The following is a 23,209-nucleotide window of genomic DNA, read 5'->3' as shown; positions in this document are numbered from 1 at the left end:
CTTAGTTTCTTCACCTGTGTTTTCTGGTATTTCTAGCTGCAAGTGTTTAGTTTGGTGTGTATCACTCAGGTAAAAAATGTTCTTAAGAGTCGGAAGCTTTGTTTCAGACTTTTTGCAAAGTTTAAGCAAAGTAAAGCCATCCCCGTTTTATTCAAGGTAAGCGAGAAGTTTGGCCTCAGAGTTATTCAACTTAAACTCATCCCTGCAGCCTACTTCACTTCTTAACAAATCCTGCCTGTGGATGTTTGTGTGGTGATTTGGAGGAATAGAGCAAAGGAAGTACCTGGAAGTACCTGGAAGTACAGCAGTACCTTTCTTTTGGCTGCAAACAATTTCCATAGTCACCTTTTGCTATTACTTAGCAGTGATGCTATATACAAAAGCATCTATGGATCCCTCAGTCCCAATCTGGGGGAAGGGAAGATGTCAGTCTGTTCTGTTTGAACACTGAGGCAGAGAGAACCTCTGGAGATTTCATCTAAACTGACAGTTTCTATGGCTGCTCTACTGCGAGACTAGGACTGATTCCTAGATGATTGGTTCTGTAAAATGCAGCAGCTCTGCTTCTTCAGCAGGTTGCCTACATAGGTGAATCATCCCATCTGAGGGGCTGTTTGGAGCAGCCTGGAGGGTGATTTGTAAACATCCTTAGATATTATATCAGGTTCTGGAAGCAAAACTTACACATGCTAGCAGAGGAAGGGTTCTGCAGACAGTGGTCCCAGCATTCTGTGACTGTGTACCATGAGCCTACAGGTGTGTTACCCAGGGCGTGTTTTGACTCATGCAACTACTTTAGAAAAGCCTTCCTTGAATATCACTGCATTGCAATTATTTTAAAAAAATAATAATAAAAAAGAAGAAGATAAAAAAGAACAAAATGTCCCACCTTATATTAACATATTGCAAAACTAGCTTGTGTTGAAGAGGGATGATTCAGTCTTCCTTAGCAGAGAAGCACCCACACAAAGTTATGTGAGGTCGCTGAATGCTGAGCGCTGCTTGTGGCGGTTGACCTTCATCTCTGTGTAAGTATAAGATTACTTTTAACTCTGGCCCAAATGGCCTCTATCCATTTAGGAAGCAACTGGGATTTTTATTCTTTTCCTGTTACAGCATTAAAGGTTTAAACATTCATTGGTTAGGCTAAAATGCTGCAGATGTCAGGATAGCTGGAGTCTCACCTGCATGATGCAAGAAAGACAACTAGAAGTATGAACCCGAGGCTATTTAGATCATGCTTTGCAAAAGATTTACAAAGAGAACATGGAATTATTTTTGGACTTGACTTAATGTCCTGGTTAATAACGTGCACAACAGAGAATCCAAAATAAAAACACTTTCAGAGAGAACATTTCCCTCCAGACGTTCAGCTTTGGAGGGGGGCAGAGAACATAATTGGTATGTCTTGATGCTTCCCCTGTAGTTCTGCTGCACACAAACTGATTTATGGGGGCTCCTTTGTGGTAGTCAGGGTTGGTGCTCTGAGCATCTGCAGCTGTGTTGGTCTGTGCTGCTGTGAAACCTCTTCCAAATAGATCAAAATGTTTGGCAAAATCAGCTTATTGGTGGACGTAGGTCCAAACTTATATCAGTGCACTGGAGTTTCTACGTTGTATTATGGACATGAATTTGTCCTAAAAAGAGTAAAATATGTAAGTCAGTTTTGTGTTTAAAAAATAAATCTGCTTTTGCACCTTCAGGGAAGGTATGACATACTTGCTCGTTTTTTAGCTATTAGTGCTTTCTTACTTGCCTGAGAGACAATGGCAAGTAACTAAAGCATAGTTTCACTAATGTAAAGGGAGTATAGTCTAGTTAGTGTAATTCCTATGTGTTGATTGTACTTGTGCCTGGTTCACTGATTCCAGTAACCATTTACAAGAAGCAAGTTCCCAGTGACTTAAAAACGTTCTTACTAATATATTTATATATGTATATATTTGGATCTACTGGAAGCATTTGATGACCTCAGTTTGGCAAGTCACCACTCAGCCAGAACTTTTCAGCAGTGCATCTGACTCCCAGACCTAGCGGCAAAATTCCCAGCGGTGTCAAAATAAACGAGATTGCAGCCTAATGATGACAGGATGTTACAGAAAGTACTGTAATGCATTGAAATTAGAAAGAGGATTTGAGATTGAAAATTCTTAAGTCTCAGATTGGAATTTAGCCGGAATAGCCATGTTTAAACATCCTCTCTCCCCTGTGTGAATGTTCTCAAGGAGGGGAAAAGTCATCACAAGTACTTGAATAACTGCATGTGGTCAGGAAGTCTGTTCCAGGCTTCATACAAATGCCCTGTATGTAATGAGATATACTGCAGCTCTGAGAGTATGTTCTCAAGTGGAAAAATCAAACAGTAACATTGGCAGTTAGTCTTTTGTTCTTTGCAGACCTCACTGTGTTATAGAGGTGCATGAAAAGAGTAAGAAACCCATGATCGTGTGCTCTCTTAGCTTGCCCAAAGTAAAAAAACTAAAACAAGGACAATGAGGGTACATTACCTCTGAAAATATGTTGACCTTTAAGAACCATATCTATAATGTTACCTTTGCAGGTATTCAGTGGATATTCTCTTAAAGTCTCATCCTGATCTGCACTACCAGGGAAAGAAAGATTGCTCCAGGTGTGGGAGAAATAAAGCAAGGACATCTTTACCAGATGCACATATCTCTGCCCTTAGCACATGTGAATGTTGAGGTGTTCAGCTTTTTTCCCTCAGTGTGAGATCACCATGGAAGGCTCAGTGAAGGCAACTCCCATTCCAAAGGCTGGCCTTCTTGCCTTGTGTGCCCATGGTTGCCCTGCAGATTGAAACCCAGCAGGTTATCTGAGTTATTTTGCCACAGATTATGAAGCACAATTTGTTTTAGAAGCAACATGCAAAATGCATATTGTCTTTGTGGCCACCAGCACTGAATTCAAGTCTGCAGCAGCAATGGAGAAATCATTTCAAAGAGTGGCATGTTATCTGGCTATGGATTCACTCACTGCACCACAGAATACAACTTGATCTTCTAGGTAACTACCACCACAGACAAACCTGCAAAAATGAATGACAGCAGTTGAAAGCCCTCCAACTTCAATGTATTTATCATCTAATTGTAGGTGGTATTGTTATCTGATTGTCAGATGCGTTCAACTGCATCTGCCAGTTATTTTTCCCTAGGAGGTAGGTATGAAAGCATATTTTGCTTCTGGGGTAGGAAAATAGGGTAAAGATCTGATGAGGAGAACATACTTGTCTCAGTGCTGTGCCTGTGTTAACTTGATCCCTCTTGAGATCAGCTCTTGTAGAATGGAAGCAGCAGTGCTCTGATACAGGAGAAGGAGATATTCCTTAGGAAGTTTGGCCTTAAGAGGTGATGTTGTGATCTCTGGGAGAATTCCCTATCTGCAAGCTGTGGTAGCAAATGGCTCGGTATTTCCCCAAAGCTGACATTCTTGGAGGCTGTTTGAAAGTTTTTCATTAACTCAGAAAGCAAATAGAAGTGGAATTCAGCTTGTGTCACTAGCTGGAAAATTAATTCCTTCAGAGTTTAAATGCGTAATGACTGTGAGCCCCATTGCATTGGTGGGATATTTGCGCACACCACTGATATGTTGGCAGATAGGATTTCACAGTGCAATCAGAAACTGTCATTAGTGACTGGTACTGCAGACACAAGGGCTCCTTCTTTCAATTGTAGTTCAGTATCTTTCGTGCCCCCTACAGCTGAACTGTAGATGTGAAGAGCATTATGCTCTAGGGGAGCTTCAGCCTAGAAAGTCCCCTTCAGACTAGAAGGGGAGGAAGGAGAGATCTTCGTTCTCTGGTTTGGAAACAGGAGCAAAGATCTTAAAACAAAACCAGCCTTAGACCTCTCTGTTTCAGCCCCACCATGCTGCTTCGCAGTTCTGTGTTTAACAAATGAAGAGCTGAAGAAGTGTTGTGTGCCTCTGTAATATTAATTTTGGAAGATCTGATGAGCGTATCCCCTTTAACGTCAGTTTGGCTGTTGCATCAGCTTAGGTGCTGCTCAAAGACGTGCTCCGTGGGGAGTACATTGGGGTAAGCATCTCTATGCTGACAGTTTTTCTGGATTATGAAGATATGTCAATATGTTGAGCATGTGTCTCTGCTGTATGAGGAGCGCGCTTGCTCTTAGGCCAAGCTGCCTGCTGCTCCCTCCTGCAGAAGCCCTAAGTACAGGGGCTTGAGCTCCAGGCACCAGCAGGAGACTAAAAATGAATCACAGAATGGTTTGTGTTGAAAGGGATCTCAAAGATCATCTAAGTCCACTTAGGGACAACTGTGGTAGAGTTAGAGAGTCTTAAGTCCAATGGAAAAAATCTGTGTGAGGAAGGTAAGCACAGAATGGGCATTGCTTCCCAGAAAAAGTTAGGAAATGGGAAAGGCCAGAAAAAGCCCACTCTTGTAATTGCAGCACTGGGACCTAAAACCTGGGAGGTAATGTAATTTGTAGCTTGCTACAGAATTCAAAGTCAATAGAGAGTAAGCCAAGACAGGAGATTGAATTATCTATAACACTGCCTGTGCTAAATGATTTCCTTTCTCCTTTCAAAGATGTAATAAACATATGTTAAAAATACAATTTTTCTTTTATTCTGGAATCATCAGCAACTGGAACAAATCACTTAAAAATCCTCAGTAACGTGCAAACTATTGCTGTGGGTCTGCTCCTTCAATTGGCAGAACTTGTTCTGCTCAAGGAAGCAGGTAAGTCAGGAAGCTGGGCAAGAAGCATAAAGCCAGAATCTTCTTGGCACCTGCTCAGAGAAGCCACTGCACTTTAAGCTCAGAGAAAAGACCCAGTGCATCAGCTGTGCATTTACCCTCTGAACAGATTGGCAATTAGTATCTTGCAAGCTTGAACTTTGAAGAGGAATGAGATAAAATCCATCTCTGATAGGGTTATTTCTTCAGATTTATGTGTTCGCAGTTTATGTTTACTGTAATATATGAGGACTGGAGTTCACGTGCACTTGAATAGGCATCCAAACATGCACTAGAATGTGGAAGATGATAAAACTAGACTTTGCTACTAACTACAATTAACTAAGTTCAGTCCTCTCTGTATTGCTGAAGCCATCCCTGAGATTTATAGGTTGCTTCTAATAAGAATGGTGGTGAAAATGTTGACTTTCAAGTAAAAAATATTTCAGTAATGAACATGTTTTACAGTCACAATCAGGAAAAAGGGTGATGTACTTCATTTCTTGGAAAGACTGACAGAACACTTTGTTTTTTAAGTATTTTCATAGTGTCTGATATTCTTGTTCTGGTAGCGTTCTCTCAGTGGGGAAGGACAGGAATTTCAAACTGTTCTTCTCTCTTTCCTCTGTTATTTGGGTCTGCCCACCGAAACCCAAGAGGTACAGTTGGTCTGAATTTCTTGGATGAAAAAGATACAAAAAATAGTGTCCATCTGTTGTTTGTGAAACATTTGGATGAGAAAATGCTGGTTTACACATAGTCAGAGAACGGATAAACTTTGTTTTGCAAGGGATGCTAAGGAGCAATGCACCCTTGGGTCTGCAGCTGCCCAGGAAAGGTTTACATTCAGCCAGTGCTTGCCAGGAGTGAATCTGTTTTCCTGTTCTGTGGCACACCCAGCTCTGGTGGGCCTGGGCAGGTGTGGGGACTGCGCTCTCCAAGACACAAAGTCCTTGTCATAAACCTTAGAAGCTGGGTATTGCTTCTGTCTTAAATGGTTCCTATTTTTCTCCATTAACTGAAGTGTCCTTGTTGTCTGCTTGTATTTCTGGAGTGGTGGTAGCAAGCCTGCTCTTACTGAAGACGGCTGCTTTTCTGTTCCAGTTCTTTCCCCCTGAGCAGTCAACACAGCATGGTTGTCACAGCTGCTGTTTCAATTCTTGACATGCTCAGTTCTGCAGCATGCTGCTAGTGAGCCTCAGACTTATGGCCATGGGATGTTCCAGCATTATTGCCAGGAAGTGGAGGGAGGAAACTCATTTCTGTTGCTTGTGTGGAGATACAGTCAAGGTTAAACGGAAGGCATTTTCCAATTTCAATGTATGGGCTACTTCTATTTATTTATTTATTTTTGTATTTAGTTTGCCTTTTTTTGACCTCTTCTTTTGCTGCTTAGGGTGGCCAGTGTGCATCCCCGTGGTGTTCCCTTGTGAGTGCTACAGAGCAGGTGTGGAAGTGCCAACAGTCGGTCTCATTGGCACTCACTTTGAAAGCTGCTAACATATTTCTGGGTGCATAGCATGGTTATTATGCCCGCTTCGTGCCAGGCAGCAGGAAGAGATATGCAATTCAATGAGTCCCTTCTCTGAAAAGGTCACACAGTCAGCACGAGCCTTTGCTGCATGCTAAGGAAGCAGGAAAACCCAGCGTACCTCTGCTACGTGATGGTCTTAGTGCTGCTCTGAACTGCTCCCTGAAGGCTCTTCTATATAACTTATGGCGATGCCCAAGGTCACTTTTTCTCAAGGACACCAACTAGGTTGTTTGCTGTTTTTCTGAGCAAGTAGAAATCAGTGATCCTGCTTAAGCCTTCTTTGAGGACACTACTATGCATCTCTTTTCTTTTTTGAATGAGAATTTCATTTATGTTTAAAAGAGAACATGACTTGGACTTTCAACTTGAAGTATTTCAAATGCACTGTGGCATCCTTTGTCTTTACGCTTAGTTGAAGGTGAGAAGCTGAAGTACTATTTGCTAGAGACTACAGTAATAAGTTATACATTATTTTTGGTAATGAGGAAATAGCAGGACGGTGCTGCAAGAGACAGGAGTAGCATGAGCTGTGTAGCATGCTGCAACATGGTTCACATCAGCCAACTCCTTAGGGTTCTCTTATGTTAATTCCTCACTGAGCAGTGCATTATTTTTTGGGAGTGGATTGCTATCAAATAAACCACCGCTTTTTCTACCCACAGTCAGGAGGACAGCAGCGTGGCCATGGTGTTTTCACACACCACAGCTGATTCCCAGAGTTTCTATTGCTGTGGGCTGTTGCAAAGCAAACAGAGCAGTCTGGGAGCTGAGGAAAGCTGTCTGAGGTACGGGCATTGTGCTTTGAGTCATGTGGGGAGCTGCACAGTGCTGGATGGAGACAGTGTCCAAGAATGGTGCACTGCAAGCTCCAGCACTGAGCCTGGAGAGCCAGGAAAGCAGTTTTCCAGTGATGAGTGAGTAAATGCAAATATTTGTTGTTTGAGTGTTTCTGTTTTGTACTGAATGGGAAGAAAATAACTCACATGGGGGACAGTGGCTTTTTGGGAGCTCACTGGGCAGTCAGCAAGTGTTATCATATGGTCCTATGCTCTACTGGGAAAACCACAGCATAACACCTCCTTCTTCCTCTTGCTGCCTTCCTTCTGCTCGTCTTCCCTCCCTACACCTGCGCTTTCTTGGAGCCTCTTGCTTAACTCCCTTTGCATCTTGCATTTTCTCATGAAAAGTATGCAAACAATGTCAGTGTTGGACACCACTTAATAGTTTTTCTAATCCTGCACAACATGTAATTCCAAATGGTGATATTGATGGTAAGCGTATGTTTTTCCCACCCGCAAATAGCTCTGTGATTCTCCCATGGGCTGAGCTCCACCTATTTTGAGGCTACCCTTGCCCAGGGAAGTAACTTACTATACACAGTGTTTAGGGACTTCTTCCTTGGCCAGTTCTGTTAAGACTGCATAAGTGCCCATCAGATGATACCATCTGTCCAGCCAACTCCCTGTGGTTCAACACAGAAATTAGTTGCATGTATTTTCCATGAGCTTCTGGAGAACATCTACCAAGTCGTTCTTATGCTGTCTGGTCAACTCTTGTGAGAGATTAATAGGAATGGTGGGTTTGGCTTTCTTTTGTGGGATTTTTGTTAGCTTGTATTTTGAGGAAACCATTTCTTATTATAATTAGGTGGAAATGTATGTTTGTGTAAGAACTCATTCCCAGGGACGCATCCTTGGAGCAAACGTCAGTGTTGATGCCAATATTAGTGGCACTGTCACTCATGTCTGCCTCTGAGTGCTGGGAGGAGCAGCTGAGCCTGCCTTGCAACCAAAAATGCTACACAAGGACTTTGGGTTTTTTTGGAAAGTGATCCATCAAGTTTGAGCTGTGTTGTCATGCTGCAGTTGGGGTGTAGCTTGAGTCCCACAGATGTCCAGAGACCTGCTAAAGCATCTTGACAGACATCACTCTTGTGCTTGCATCTTCCTGTAGAAATGTGTAAATTGGTGAAGGCTGCAGGATTGTGTGGTTGGTATGTCCATGTTGAGATCTATGAGTCAGATCTGAGAGAGGAGCCATTTCTGGGTAGTAACTTGTTGAATATTTGGGAACGACAGTGTCCTGCTTTCTTTCCTCTGGGAAATCCTGGAGTTGCCAGCATGACCGTGGAGGCTGGGAAGTAGAATGTTTAGTTCTGAATGGCTGCTGCTTTGGGGAAAAGAAGGGTATATTTTGGTCCCCTGGGTATTTTAACAGGATGGTGTGTTACAGCTTTGCTGTTACAGTATTAGCACCAAGCATAGGATGGGACTTTCCAAATACAACACAAGATCCTGGCAGGGTGGCATGAGTTTTTAAGAGAAGGAATCCCAAGGGACAGAGAGCATTCAGTTCTCTGTCTGTTCAGAAGCATGTCCCTTGTGACCTGTAGTGCTTTGGGTCATGGTATTTCTGAAACCTTGTTTGAGATCATAGTGGTTCTTGAGCATTGCCTTCTCATGGTGGTTGGACTATTCCAATGTGCTGCAGCTATGGCTATGTGGGGTTGCTTTTATGCCCTTTGTCCTGAAGTGCATATGTATCTACAAATCTCATTTTATTTAGGGTGTGAGCATCAAAGCTTAAGTACATCTTCCATGTGCCTGAAACACAGCATGTAGTTTTTGGGTGCTGATGGCCATGGGGAGCAGCTCAAAGTCAGTGACGTGATGACTGATGTGGCACGGCTGTTCCTATTGCTGCTTCCGCTCTTGACATGCTGTAGATGCAACCATGGCTGCCCATGCTAAATGGGCCCATAAAAGGGGAAGTCATCTACCTCGGGACACATTTTTCCCATAAGCCCTTGACCTTTAATCCTAGTAACTGTAAACAACCCCTGACCTGGAAAAATCTTTTCATTTTCTGTTATTCCCTTCAAGTGTGGGAAGAGAAGACTCATTCCTTAACCTTTGCACAACTGCACATTAATCTAATTTCCTACCCATCATGACTTACTGTTTCAGAAATTACAACTACACTTAATTTGACTTGTCTTCCTATGTTTCTAAGTTAGGATTTTCCTTTTACTGTTACCCCATGTGTATTTTTGGTTCAGTGCTGATTCCTTAAATTGGAGTCACAAATAGCAGCTGGAGGGCATGCAATTCATTGCTGTCTTGGCTAATGAGCACTTGACACGTATATCTTGAATAAAATCAACCCCACAAACCCGAAATCCAGAGCTTCACCTTCTCCAAAGAAGGAAAAAGCCCAGCTTCTTAAGAATCTTCTATTTGTTAGAGGCTCTGTCAAAAATGTTGTTGTGAGCGTAATCTGAGCAAGACTTGGATTAACACGATACCTTGAACTCCCTGTTGCTGCAGAGCATAACATCTTTTCCCATGCTGACGTTTAATTGCTGCAGATCCGGCAGTTCCCATGGCTTGTTATGAATTCTTTCCAGTGAAATTGCTGAACCTCGGAATTAAAGCCATCAAAAAATACATCTGTGAAAGTAATAAATCTTATAATAAATCCTACATGATTCGAGGTCTGCAATTCCATCTGTGAGGAATGGTCTTGTTTTTTTTCTGGAGACTTATTGTGTAGTTTTTAAGGACAGTATTGGGACAAAACAGAGTTTCATGTTTGCCCTAGAAGTGCGCCTTTCTCTTCAGAAAGCCAGCGTGACTCAAGATATTTCTACAGCCCTTTTCAGAATCCTAGTAGAGAAATTTAAAGCCATGAGAGTCTCATGACAAGTGAGTGCGATGCTTGTGTGCTGACACTGTGGTATAAGCTTTGTTGGGTAAATTTGAAGAGAAGCAAATGAAAGTGATGAGAAATTTTAAATGGCTAACTGGATATTAAAATATATTTTTAATCACATCTGACAGTAGGAGAATTTTCCTAAGTGTTGGTTTTAATAACGTGTTAGATGCTAATTTTGATGACTTATTCAGATACATTGTTTCAAACAGAATTCTGTACAGAAAACTCAATAACATTGAACTGGCTGCATAAACAGAGCACTGCACCACTGAGCAGTCTCTAAAACACAATGTTCTGTACGTGTGTTGCATACATACGAAAGAAAGCAGAAATATAGGGAACCTGGCTTGTACTCTTTCAGAGGAAAACATGGTGTGAAGATATGTTTGTTCTTCCTCTGAAGTGCAACAAGGAATCCCTCAGAGGTCACTCTGTCCCCTCCTGTTTGTTTTTTTTTTTCTTAAAGTAAATAAGATAACTTGCATTTCCTTCATCTGCTATTGGAAATCTTTTTCTCAGTGAATGCAGAGGTGAAAAAAAGTGATTGAATGGGTCTCCACTTTACTGCAACAACAACAAAAAATACACCCTTAGGTGTTTAGTTAGGCGAATAGTCATTAAGGTAGCAAAAAGAGAAAATATATGGTGTCTGACCATATCTTATCTGGCATGGCTGTGCTACCATTCAACAAGACTTGGACAGACTGGAGAGTTGGGCAGGGAGGAACCTGATGAGGTTTAACAAGATTGAGTGTAGAGTCTTGCACCTGGGGAGCAAATGGATAAGACCAGGCTTTTTTTGGTGGTGTGTAGTGGTAGGACAAGGAGTAATGACCTAAACCTTGTACACTGGAAGTTCCATACAAACATACAGAAGAACTTTACAGTAAGAGTGACAGAGTGCTGGAAAAGGTTGCCCAGAAAGGTTGTGGAGTCTCCTTCTGCAGAGATATTGAATGTTCATCTGGATGCCTACCTGTGCGACCTGTTGTAGGGAGCCTGCTTTAGCAGGGGCATTGGACTTGATCTGTGTGAGGTCCCTTCCAATCCCTGCAATTCAGTGATTCTGAGCATGGATTGTTTCTTGCCCTGAGCTGGCATGGAGCAGCCAGGTGGGTTTGGTATCTTGCCAGCCTCAGGCTCAGCTTCTTAAAGGCTCAGTGCTCCTTGGACTCATGGCTGTGTTTGCATCCCCAGCTTGTGGGAGCATTCTGCGGGATGCTGTGGCTGGGTTTTAGAGCTCCAGGGGTATGTTGGAGCACTTTTGTAAGGCACTGGCTTATCCCGAACAAAATCAAAACAGCACAGTGATGATCTGAGTTTATTTTCCTTCCAGCTGTTTCAGAATAGCACTGTAACTGTATGTGCTTGCCTCTATTTGCATTATCCTTGGTCACTGCCAATTATGTCCTGAGCACATTATCCAAGGAAATTACTGCTTGGCTGTTTCCCAGCCAAGGTAATTCCTCTCTTAACAAGAACAGATCCAATCAGATGGTCACCTCGTCATAAACCAGAGTATATTGAAGCTGGAACAACTGGGCATATCTCCATAGGAGAATTATGTTTAAGTCAGTAATTACATTAACAAGCAACCAGTAGCTTTAGAACACTGCTGAAAGAACAAACCATACAGGTACCAGTACTGGGTATTGCACTGCTTCGTGCAGATGGATGCTGTTCCAAGTGATCCATCTGCCCTTAATGCAAATATAAACCCCATTAAAATGGAGGTGGATTACATTTGCAGCTGCTCAACATTTTTCTTCTTCTTGGAGAGTATTTAAGGTTCCTGAGCCATGTTGCTTTATGCTAGGAAGCAAGAAGGAAATAAGTGATTGTGCAGAGCCTTAGTTTTAGGAGTCAATAAGCATGTTTTAAAATGTAGAAATAATTTATCAGCTGTCTTAGAGAGATGTAGGCATCTCAGCATTGCCTCTTATTTTTCTGCAACAAGTCATCTTCCCTAACAGCCAAGTACAGTTGGATTTATCATAAAGTAGCTTGGAATAAGTGCTTAATAAGGAAGGGATAACTATTCCTGCTTAGAGAACAACTAGTCCCAAATTCATCAAGGAACCTACTCTGTGTTCACTTTCTTTTTACTGGCCCTTAGCATGTTATCTTTAAGCAGGAAATGTGACAGTGCGTTTAGGGTGCAATTAAAGCATCCAGGATGGTTTCAGTTAGCTTTTTCTCTTCTTTTTGCTCCTTTTCCAGGAGGGCCACTTGCTACCTAACTACTTTAGTTTGCATACTGGTAAACGGAAGCAATCATAACAGAGTTTGAAAAGCCAGTCTAAGCAGTTGAAATGGATGACAGCTAATACCTATGTCAAGGCTACTTTCATAGTATATGGTCACTGTCTTGGAGCATCTCAGATGGAGAGCTTTCCCACAGAGTTGCAAAGATGAGAAGATTTGCTTATTGACTCTGAATGTGTGGTAGCAGAGAGCTGTGCTTCTGTATGGTGCCATCTCTGCCACTCACTGGCCCCAGCTGTTTTTTTTGAGTCTAGTCTCTTTCTTGCTGCAACTAACCCCTACTCCACTTGCCTCTGTGCACAGCCATGTGAGCCAGGATAGCCTCCGGCTTCTTTTTCCTCTCTGAAATCATGACTGTAGTTTTTCAAGGTAATCCTGAGCAGATAAGATGAAAGATGACGTAGACAAAGGCCTCTTTGAAAGAAGGCATGCTTTTCATCGTTGAAGGTTTTTCTCCTGAAACTGTAGAAAAGGCTGTCTGTAATCATGTGGTGTTTTCTGACTGCAAACAGCTTTCACCAAGAAACTTGGCTTGGGCTGTCCTGTAGAGCAGCCAAAGGAGAGGTAATATTTACCAGATTTGACATGGGAGGTCAGTGGGAATGTAAATAGAGTAGTCCTTCAAACGACACTGAAGTCAGAGCAATCATCCTGCTTGCAGCTTTGACAAATTCACTAACATCTGTTCTGGTGCCATTTCTGCTGCACAGACCTGCCATTTACTGTGAAGAGGAGAGGGTTTTAATTAACCAAGCAGACTGACATGTGAAACTTTGATAAGACGGTGCCATCTGGGTGGGTTTTGTTTGTAATTCTCGGCACAGCTTCTTGGGTTGAGGCTCGCTCTGGTGGTGCCTGGTGAGTCTCAGAAAGATGTACTGACACCAGAGCACTGGGCCACTGAGCCAAATACCCGTAGGTATTTGAAACGAAGTGTATATTGCATCTTGCTCCTAAACTGCATCGCTTTTCTTTTATGATTGTTTTAATTTAAGTGTTGCTTTACCATTGCATCACGACCCATTTGTGAGCCACAAGTGCTGGTGGAGCTTCTAGGTGTCGGATGAAAATGAAATACCCTAGCTAAAGATCAGCAAATGGATCTGTCAGTAGGACTACAAAACCCACACTGTTGACATATTAATTCCCTGCTAGCAGTGTTACACTGGGCTCATACAAATCCAGCAGCTCAGGAGAAGATCGCTGCTAATTCAGATGGAAATTGATAAATAAATTTCTGCAGTGCTTTAAATACATAATGTGTGGAACGTATTCAGCTTGTGTTTTAGTGTTTGTCATCTCATCAACTTGAAATAGATTAGAGCACGGTGTTTAATGTGGTGAGATGCGGCTATAAATAACAGGCTTTTACAGGTTCAGAGAAAATCTTTATCCACTTTAATTGTGTAGATGGGTTCAATTCCCAGGAAGGCCAAGAGGGAAATGAATTGATAATTTGAATCCAAAATCCATTTTATGTAAGTTTTTGAAATGCTGGGCCAACTATTTCATGTGAAGGTCTGTTTACGCTGAAGGGGCATCAATGTAGTGGTTGCTGTGCTGCTGGGGTAATGATGAGGCATCTGGTGAAGAGATGGAGCCTTCTGGGAGCTGGTGCTGCTGTGCTCGCATTTGCTTACAGCAAAGCTGAGTTGTGAAGTTTCAGTGATGGCAAGTGAGCTCTGTGTGGTCAGCCCAGCCCCAGGAGCTGTGTGGCTGTGTTTGAAGCTCTTTGCCTGCTGGGCCAGGACTAGGGCTTAGCATGGCTCATGTGGCACAAAGTCCCCGTCTTTAGAAGGAAAGCTCTTCCCTGATAATGGCAACGAGTAAACCCAGGGACTTTGACTTTGCTTTTTGTCCATCCAGTTGCTTCAGAATACAAGAGCAAGAAATGAGTTTACCTCTTCTTTCTGGATTGGTAGCTGCCTCATCTTAGTTTTCTTGCAACACTGTTGTTCTCAACTACTTAGTAATCACTGTGACCACAGGAATCTGGGGAGCTGTTTCTGTAATGGGAGGATGCCAACTAATGCTGATGTTTGTAAATCCTGATGGTACCTGAGGACTGCCCGTTTTAGTGTGTGGAACAGCACTGGGGTTTTGCAATTGCTGTTAGTCTGCTGGGGATACCATGTCTGGGTGGGCATGGAGAAATCGCATGTTACCAAATGTCCCTATAAATTTATGGGAAGTGACAGAGATACACAGAGTAAGGGAGTCGTACTTCTGAACATAAGCACACATCAGCACTTTGGAAAATGTTACATTTGTAGTATTAATGAGAAAGTCATCTGTGCTTTTAATGTTCTCATGTTCCACTTGCAAAATTACTTACATAATTTCAGTGCTTGTGTGTTTATGTGTGTCCTACAGGGAGAATGATCCCACTTTGCATCATGGACAGAGCTAGCTCAGGCTTTACTTTCTTCTGAATTCCCATTGTGTTTGGAATGGTTTACGTAGTATATCACAGCCTTCAAGGTGCCTCTGCTTCTTGGCTCTTGGTAAGGGCTGCTTGTTTCAGGGTGAAGGGGAGAAGGAATTGCTCATTATCTTCTTGGAAAAGCACATGCTTGAGGATCATATGGGAAAAATGTTTTCCAAACAGGTTAAGACTACGCAGAACTTGGAAGTATATCATATTGGTTTGTGAGTGATGATAGTATAAAAAGTGAAGGTCTGTTTTCCTAGAAGAGGGAGTGAAATGGCACCTTGTGTTCCTCTCCACCTGCAAGAGGGTTCTGCCCTTTCAAAGTTTCTCATCATTTTTCCTGCTGGCAGGTCTGACCAAGAATTGGGTGTTATTGAGTAGCTGCTAATAGTCATGCCTTGCCTTGAGCCACATAATGATGGAGCAGCACTGGGAGTGAGGAGAAACCAGGGAATCCATGTGTTAAACTTCTTTTCCTGGAGCAACCCCTCTCAGGTCTGTGTTAGGTAATTTCGGTGTTGTTCATTACGTTTGTTTTGCTCTCTGTGGAAAGGGGAGAAAAATATTTATCTACTTACTGCAGCCTGGAGGAATAATCTGTTTGTTTATATAACTCTTTTCTCAAAAATATGTTGTTAGCATTAAGTATGGGAATTTCTGTTCTCTTGTCTTGGTCCCCTGAAGGAAGAAGTTAATACCCAGTTGACCCTCATTATTTTAGGATTTGCCTATGAGGGATATGGAAAACGAGCAACTGTTCACTGGTATTCTTCTGTCTCTGCTTATAGACTAAACAAAAGCACTTTTGTGTACGAAGGTGAGATTTCTGCCTTCCTTTCTCATTGTTCTTTCTCAAAGTTAGATCAGTAAGAAGGACAGAAATTTAACTTTTCCAGCCTGCTGTTGAGCCTATGCTTTTGTAATACCCTGCTGATGTGAGCTGCAGCTGGTGTCGAGGTGAGCTGGGAAACTGTGCTGCAGAACTAATTCTTGCGTAGACATTGTTGTGCTTCCCTGGAAGCTCTGGAGTAGAAAGAAGATTGCCTTTCTCCATTGGCACAGGCTGCCTGGGGAGGTGGTGCAGTCACTGTTCCTGGAGGTGTTCAAGAACCGTGGAGATGTGGCAGTGAGGGATGTGGTCATTGGGCATGGGGGGGATAGGCTGATGTTGGACTGGATCATCTTAGAGGTCTTTTCCAGCCTAAATGATTCTGTGATTCTACGTCCTACTGGGAATGTAATGGTGACTGGCCTCATGACAAAGACTCGGTTATACAGTGTAAGACAGGTCCTGTCTGGTATCATTATTCTGATGCATCAAAACTATGCTTAAACTTTAGATGAAGAAACAATGTGTTGTTTAAAGTACAAGAGAATGACTTGTGGGATTCAAGGTGATTTCAGTGTTTGGAACTCCTTGTTCATAACAGTGACTGTGCTGCTGGGTCTCATTGACAAACCTTGTAGACAAACTGTACCACCCTGGTGACATGTCCCTGGGCTGCTGGGTGAAAAATGGTGACAGGAGCCCAGGAAGACACAGGCAGAATGAGCATCTGGGCACTTACTGACACTCAGAGGTCTTTAGGTTGCCTAATCCCCCAAAATACCAAAGTCCATACCTTGCCAAACAAGGCACACTTACAGAAAGTGTCTAGCTGCTCCTTTGAGAATATAATTCTCAGTCCCTCAGCTCTGCTGTGCCTTCCTTGACTCTAAGTGGATGTGATTGTGTAATAAGTTTTGAATCTATATCCAAGCTTTCTGAATTCTTCATTTATTTAATAATTTTGTGTTTACTCTCAGCTTTTTAAACCAAGCAAATAACAGCTGGAGTTTGCTTATGTCAGGAAGACAGATGCATCACACAAACACCACACTTTGCCAGCATCAAAACTGAAAATGAGTTGGTGTCTGAAGGGCCGTTTGCATACAAATATGTGTTTAATAAACCTGTGCGTTTCAAAGTTACAGATAAAAAGACCTTGCCCTGACAGATATTAGCAGCAAAAAACTTTCTTCCAGACCTGCTATAATGTTTCTCATGTTTCCTGTTTCCCTTAAGAATGAGCTCTTTGAGAGGTAGCATGGCAGCTCCTCCTTGTGACCTAGCTCCTGGAGAGCGTTTGTCTAAGCTGCGAGGCAGGAGTACGGCCAAAAATGTGATGGGCGAGTTAAATGGTTGTGCAGCTGAGAGACCTTCATGCGGTGCAGCTGATTGAAGCTTCCATGAGCGATGCTGCTATGTCATACTCAGAGGTATTTGGGCATCCCAGTGGGCTGTGAACACAAAACCCCCAAAAGCACCCAGGTGCAGAGGCAGATTTGTTTCTTACGTATCAGCTGGACTGGATTTGGAGTGTGGTGAAGCTGGAAGGAAATGGAGGAAACAGCTTGGGAAGATTTATTTCTCCGTTAGCATCTGGTCTTGCACATTCTGTTTCTCTGTCTCATAGGAAATCATGTTTTTGCCTGATTCCCATTTTGTGGAATTGCGATTTCATCTCCCTTTTGGCACGTCCATTCATTTGCTGTTCTGGTCCTGCATGTGACTGACTTTTCACCCACCCGTGGAATGCACGCTGCTTGATTTTATCCAGCACAGGATTGGAAAAACAGCTTGGCTTTTTGAGGGAATGTCTTGTATGTCTGTCATCATCATACCTATTATTTTTTTAAAGTAGTTTTGAGAGCTGAATTGCTAGCCTTACTTTCAAAAGAAATTACTCACAAATGAGAGGCTTCCTGGTGATGCAGTGGTCATATCCAAAGCTGGCCATGCCCACGTTGTCTAGGAGCATTTAACAAAGAACCCAAAGTGTTCTTCTCACATTAAATTCACACAGTGCCTGGGGAGCGCTGGCTGTTTTTAAGATTGCTCCTCAGCATTCTTTTATGAATACCTACACGACTCAGCTGTCTACCTTCGTCCCTCCCTCTTTGATGTGTCTGTGCTCATATTATTAATATGTGTCATAAAGTACAAGGCATCCACTGGACAGCTAAATTTACATTAGTGCATGATCCTTGTGATTCACATTTCTGGGTGTTGCTGTCTCACACGTGGGTGTAGCCCTGCTGGCACCCCTAAAGATTTGCCTGCCTTAAGCTGCTGAAACTGAAGGGGGGAAGAGACTTGCATTTCAGCACAGACAATGGAAAAAGGAACAGCTTTCTGAGCTTACATGAAGCACTGCAGATAATCCCAGGGTGCTCATTACTGTCTCTCTGTAATAACGAAGAATCTTTTCATTGGAACACTGGGGAGCTGAAGCAGAGGCGTTGAGCGGCAGCCCCTTGGCCTGAGAGACAGAACAGAAATGACCGGTGTAATTTCTGCTGCGGAGATTGAGTGCTTGATTTTCACTGTAGGGCACCTTGTGAGGCTATTGGCGAGTGAGGTCGAGTGTAATTCACCATTTGCACAGTGAAATGGTATTTATGCTATCTGTACTTGAGCTGCTGGGCTGGATCAAGGGCTGTAACACTTTTGCTTCAAAACCTGTGTTTAAACAACAACAACCACAAAAACTACCCATTCACCCAACAGGCTAAGACAATGTGCTGCTCATTGCTGCTTTGAGATGGTATAAAGCTGTTGATGTTTAATAGATTTCAAACATTAGCTTGTACAGTGTTTTTTTGTTTTTTTTTTTTTTTCTGAATTACCAGACTTGGCCTTCAGAATGTGGCACTGCACTCTGTGTCTCATTCTATGTGTTTCACCAGTCATCAGTCTTCATATTTTGATGTTGTTCCCTTCTGTGATCCCATACTTCTATAGTCTCTGTCCTGTTTACTATCCATTGCAAGACCCAGGGAGGAGGAGAAGCAGTGTTGCTGAGCCACCAACAGCAAACTGCAGACTGCCTACCAGGGGAATATGACTGCAGCACTAGTGACTCCTCTGGTTGCTTTTGAGATCTCCACGGCTGGGTAAACTGAGGCATTATAGCAAATGGGGAGAAGCAGCAGCAATAGGATGTCACAGCTCCCAAGTCTTCTGGGGAGTGGAGGTGTATCTGGTAGTGATTGCTTGAAGTTAATCTGCACCACTGAGCCCTGAGCAGAGCCAAACTGTACAGACTAAGGGACCAGCTCCTGACCTCCCTGTTGTTCCACCACAAAGGGGAAGGAGGTGGATGTTCAAAAGGAACGTGCTCAGGGAGCAGGTGGGCAGCTTCAGGGGATGATGCATTGGGAAGGGAACGTTCCCCTCCACTGGTGACTGTACGGTGTGCAGCTGGTCCTCCAGAGTGCTTTCAAGTATTTTCTCATTAGGATCAACTTCTGGAGAGTAGCAGATGGCAAAGTGAGGCTAAATTAGTGAGAGATTTGTGCTCTGTTAATGCTCTTTCTCTGTCTAAACAATAGCTGCAGAGTGGAGCAGGGAGGAACTGTTGTTTGTGGCCACCTCTGCTGCTGTGTGAATGCAGAACCCGGGATCCTGGATGCTGTCACAGAGCAGTGTCCATGGTCACTTTTTCACTGATTTGCTATATCTATGTGTGTAAATGGATGTGAGCCTGGTGTATGCTGATGGGGAGACTTGCCCCTAAACATGCTTCTGGGCTCCCGGCCTGGATTGGCAGCAGCTCTGGTGTTGGTGTCTTAAATTTTTGCACCCTTTGCCTTTAGTGATTCTTAACAAGCCACAGCAACGAGAGCCTTTGCAAAAGAATTCCCTCTGTTTTTTCTTCTGCACGTGGCAACCAGTGCCATAAACCTCCACGCGCAGTGTCTTTAAGGCTCCTGCAGGGCAGATGCTTCTGTTAATCCTTCTCCTGATGCCGGTACAAAATCCTGCTCTGGTTCCTGTGCTGATGTTAGCTCTGAGGTGGAAGCAGGTGGTCAGGCTATTAACAAACAACTACCAAGCCCAACAAAGTGAAATGTTGTTTTTCAGCAGGGCACACAGATCCCTAAAGAACTCAGAGCCTACTGACTAAAGAGATATACTTCCTCCAGGGATCTTTTATCATAAAAGCAGCTGAAGTGAGTCACTCTTTCCCTCAGGACATTCTTAAAACAACTCTGCTCACTTAGTCTTAGAGTGGTCAGAAGCGGGATTCATTTTGTGCTGTCCTTCAAAAGAGAGAAAAAAAACCAAACCAAAAAAAAAACACAGAAAAAAATAGACAGAGTCTGTTTAAAGTCTCCCGTGGCCACATTTTCAGGCAGATCTGAGCTGTATTTAATGCTAGAGGTCTGCACGCAGCCCGCTAACACATAGGCTGCCTGGCACTATGCTCACTCAAGCAAGTGCTCCAGTGAAAAACTCAGCACTATTTTTAGTCCTCTTACAACCAACCACTCGATTGTAAGGCCTGGGAGCAGCGGCGCAGTGGCTGCGAGGGGTCTGCAGGACTCGGTGGGGCCAGGCGGGTCTCCGAGGAGCCCACGCTGATGCGGAGGATCACCCATCAAGAGCAGGTATTGCCCTGTTGTAACCCTCGGCGTGTCCCTGGAGTAGGTCTGCGGGTCAGAGACAGGGCAGGAAAGCGTTAGCTGGCTGCCTCCGTCTGCTCTGGCCCTTAAAGCTCTCGTTCCATGAATTCCTGCCCTGACTGTCAGCTTTCAAATCCTCCCTTCTTCTTTCCGAGCCTTTTCAGGGATTTTGCAGGATCTTGGACAAGTTAGCAAATGAGAGTAGCGGAAAAGTACATTTCCCAAAGTGAAGGAATCCTGCTTTAAAAAAAAAAAGACAACGCCAAAACAGCAGAGCCCTTTCAGTGCTGGGGTGAGTAGCCTGTAGCCACGTCCTGGGATCCCTTCCTCTCTGCTAACTTTATTAACTTATGAAAGACAATTCTCCGCCTCTCCTTGGCAGTCCGGCTGATGGGGGGTTCTGGCAGACTGACCGTGCCTGCCTGTATGTCCGTGCAGTGCCAGCTGCGGGTGGGCTCTGCTCCGGCGCCGTGTTCCCCACCTCTGCCTGTCCCCACGGCGGCTGGCACAGCCTGGCCCCACGCGCCCAAGGCACAGCCCTGGGGATGAGGGGGTGCCATTCCTGGGCAATGGAGTCACGGGAGGGAGCGCTGCCAGAGAGCCGATAGTGGGAGAGGGACTGGCAGCCACCCCAGTGTCGCGCCGGAGGTGCCTGCGCCGTTGCCAGATCTGCTGCCAGTGGGTGCTGGTGCCAGGTGAGAACTCAGAGCTTTGTTTTCAGGAGGGTTGCTGGGATGTGCTGTGCCCTGTCCCGCTGTGATGCTGCTGAGGGGACAAGCTGTTGATTTCAGCAGCATCCTTCCCACCTCCTCATGGGTTTGCCAGAGGTGATGCTTTTTCAGGTGCACTTTGAAGAGGAGATTCTAGCTTGCTAGTCACTGTGCTTAGGCAAGGACACTTTGGCACATGTGTTATACTATGGGTTGCTGGCTTGTGTTCTGCTGCTTTGTGTTCTCAGCCTTTTGTTTTAACACAGTTGTGCAATGTTTGCCAACTCCTTGTTCGGTCAGGCTTGGATTCAGGGAGAGACTTGAAGTTTGGCTTAATTTTAAAACTGCTTATATTCTATCTTCGGTGATAATGTTGTCTTAAAATAGCATAGCGTGCCTCTTGTTTGATGCGCTTTGTAGAACACTGAGGAAAGGGGCATGGCCAAATTCCCATGAACTCTGCATTTAGCAATCTCATCTTGCTATCAGCAGGCTGAGCTGCTGCAGCTCTGTGCACTAAAAACATGCTGCTGCAATGCGCTGGCCAGGACCTCACGCTGTTCCCAGGGCTACCATGGGTGCATGAGAAGAGAGGTGTTGGAGCAGTTTGACAGCCTGGCTTTGTGTATCCCTGTTAGATGTGTGCATTTGTGTGTGTATAGCACAGACTGCACCAGCAATAGGATGTATTTGCCTCAAGCTTGTATGAACTGGATCAAGACAACTGACAGAGGTCAGTCGTGTTCCCATGGGATTCTATTTTTAACGGTGTTTGAGGGTGTGTTTAGAAAATGTATTCAAATACGAGAAATCCCCTGATTTGCTCTCGCTGATGCTGGCAAATCTACCTCTTCCAGAAATGGTCTTGAGCACTGACCATTGAATTGCCAGTCACAACACTGACGTCCCAAATGAAGGCAGTGGGAGCGAAGAGTCAATTATTCCATGATCTGAATTCAACAAGCTGAGTTCCCACAGTTTAGAATTTGTTAGACCCTCTGAATAATGAAGATGATGATCAGTTGGGTTAATTCTGGATAAAGTAGATGAGATTTTACTGCAGTTTCAATGATGAATGTTTCAGTGCTGCTGCAAATAGCATTTCTCTGGGGGACACTGTGCCTGTGTTAAGAATTGCTGCATGTCTTCTTATAGACCCAAAGCTTTGAAGGTTAACAACTGCTGGAGAGGTTGTCTGGAAATGGCTTAATCAGTGCTGTGTGCAGGGCTGCCTTGTGCTGTGATCCTGAATTCAAACAACCCAAACTGAGAGGCATCAAGGTCTTGTTAGCCTCCAGAAATTACCCTTGTGTGTTCTTGGCTGTATCTTTCTGTCTCCCCTGATAGATCCTTGCAGCCTTTGGGTCTTTTCCCAGCACACTGCAATATATGGTTGGTTTTGCCATTGTTGCCCGGTCCAAGATACTGGCTATAGGTGACAGCAGAGGATCAGACTGTTCAATTTCCTATATTAACGACTGTTAATTTGGATAATGCTATTGCATTATAAATATTTGTGGCTCTGTGGAAAGTGGAAACCATGCTGAAGGGAGTAACACCACCTCTGGGTTGTTGTTATGAAGTCAACATGTGCTTGCACAGCATTTGGATTTTAAATCCCTTCCTCCTCTCCCCCCTGAGCCCTAAGCCTCTTACCTGGGGCAGTGGGTGAGACACTGTGCTGCTGGTCATGTACTGAGCATCACTGGGGACTGCAGTACTATGGGCTGTGTGGTGGGAGCACCCAGATCTGGATGCTGCAGAGTTGCCCTGCTCTGCCGGTGGGCTGCTGCCACATCCTACCTGTCTTAACAAAATAGGGTTGTACTCATACCATAATGTCCGTGCATGCTCAGACTGGGCAGACATCTTAGTTGGTGCAGCTTCTTCCTGGCTTTATTGTGCCACTGGGAATGAAAATAAGTGGAGTGCACATCTGCTCCACACCTCTATCTACTGCAGTCTATATATGCAGGTGATACAGCTCAGCAGCAAATTGTGAAGCCTGGGCTGCACTTAAATATTTGAAGATCAATTCAAAGAAACATTGGTTTCTGGGCTATTAGTGAAGATGAGCAGTTATCACATGAACTCTTTCCACGTTTTAATTGCAGAGCTGTAAATCACAGTTGTGTACTTTGGGTTAAAACTGCTTTCTGATTTTTTGTTTCTGTACTTCATTAGCTAATTATACCTTGAAGTAGTCTATTAATTAAACTCCATTTTCTAATGAATCCAGCTCATCCTTCTTAAGCCAAGTCTGATACAAAACCAAAGTCATTCTAATCCTTAAATCATTAAACTGAGTTGTTGACTTCTGTCTGTGCATGTCAGGTGGTAGCAGATTACTGCAGTGCTTAACTTGACCATTATCCACAGATGCCTCC

The 23,209-nt window shown here is 43.8% G+C and overlaps 1 protein-coding gene across 3 annotated transcripts in view; it reads left to right on the top strand.

The window, feature by feature from the left end:
• The window catches only part of ARHGAP24 (Rho GTPase activating protein 24), a 142,298-nt gene that overhangs the window by 61,182 nt on the left and 57,907 nt on the right, over window positions 1-23,209 (top strand). Inside the window, exon 1 of one of the 3 annotated variants that reach the window (XM_015861773.2) lies at window positions 19,981-20,097. The exons of 1 other annotated variant lie outside the window; for it this stretch is intronic. The gene's annotated coding sequence lies outside the window, so the exon portion shown is untranslated. Of the gene's footprint in view, window positions 1-19,980; window positions 20,098-20,785; window positions 20,808-23,209 lie in introns of those variants that run through there. One more of the 3 variants, XM_015861774.2, reaches the window with a different exon arrangement.

Source organism: Coturnix japonica, chromosome 4 (assembly GCF_001577835.2).
Source record: "Coturnix japonica isolate 7356 chromosome 4, Coturnix japonica 2.1, whole genome shotgun sequence".
NCBI classification, from domain to species: domain Eukaryota; kingdom Metazoa; phylum Chordata; class Aves; order Galliformes; family Phasianidae; genus Coturnix; species Coturnix japonica.
Note: the sequence above shows the minus strand (reverse complement) of the source record. Positions and strands in the feature narration are given on the sequence as shown.